Source organism: Rhipicephalus sanguineus, unplaced genomic scaffold, assembly GCF_013339695.2.
Source record: "Rhipicephalus sanguineus isolate Rsan-2018 unplaced genomic scaffold, BIME_Rsan_1.4 Seq862, whole genome shotgun sequence".
In the NCBI taxonomy this organism is placed as follows: domain Eukaryota; kingdom Metazoa; phylum Arthropoda; class Arachnida; order Ixodida; family Ixodidae; genus Rhipicephalus; species Rhipicephalus sanguineus.
In genome coordinates this window covers 57,813-58,990 of record NW_023616158.1, presented here as the reverse complement: position 1 = coordinate 58,990, position 1,178 = coordinate 57,813, and positions in this window count along the sequence as shown.

Below are 1,178 nucleotides of genomic sequence, written 5' to 3'. Positions count from 1 at the left end.
TATTGATTATATTGAAAATGATCTTTATGAGATTCCTCTCACGTGTGGGGAATTTTACACGGTTAAGACGGGTCGTTGTGCTGACGATAGGATGAGAGAGCGTCACGATAAGGATTTTCCGAATAGGGCCCCCAAAAGTTAGAGACCCAAAGCCCTTTGCGTGCGCTCGCTTTGGGTCAAGCAGGAGCTAAGAGTTTCCGAATAGGGTCTGCGGCGCTTAGAGTCGTCGCTTCAATGGGTGCCTCTTGTTTGCTTGACGCGAATCTCTTGGGGCAATCTTTGAGGCTCCCGCTATATTTGAGAAGTGGCGTCCCCAATGCAAAACCCAAACGCTGTTTGGATCTCGCGCATGCGCAGTGGCCTCGACGCTATTTCTTTGAGCCCCGAATATGATTGGGGCCCCTATTCGAAAACTCCCTAATAACGTAAAACGTGCACACGACGGTTGGTTAACCGTCCACTGTAGGTCATGCATGCTCACCTGTATTTGATAAATGTAGTGTAGTGAGCAAACACAGTGATCGCTATATACGCGATACTGTTGAAGCTCATCAGATTGCGCAGTTGGGTAGCAAGTGTGTCGGAACCCCGTCAATCGCATTATCAGCCAAGGCGATAATGCAATTACTTGAATAAACGGTTTTTGCGATCTATCTAAGTTGTGCGGTTCGTGGCATATCTGTGCAATATCCGGTGACTCGGTACTATGAGAGTGGTTATCTTTTGTGAACTTGGTATATAACAATAATATCTGGGGTTTACGTCCGAAAACCACCACATGATTTTGAGAGACGCCATAATGGAGGGCTCGGGAATTTCAACACATGGTGTTTTTTAACGTGCACCAAACTTGGTATGTATAGGCCGTTCATTATTTTCACAATAAAAAATTCTTGAGATTCAGCGCTGTTTGCGTTCCCTTCCTGTGTGTCCTGTGGTTATTCGCGCTATAATTTGAAACATCTACCTATTGGCTGGAATTTATTGACTGTTTATACCTGTTGGCTGGAGTTTAATAAACTTGAGAATAAGTATTACTGTTTACATTTTCTGTCTCTCGGGGACCGCGACTTTGATTGAAGTATGTCAAGTTTGTCGTTGTAGAAGCGGTGAACTACAAGATTAAAATGGCGTGACGCTGCGTTCGTTAATTTCGACCCCGCGTCCGCTCGATGCCC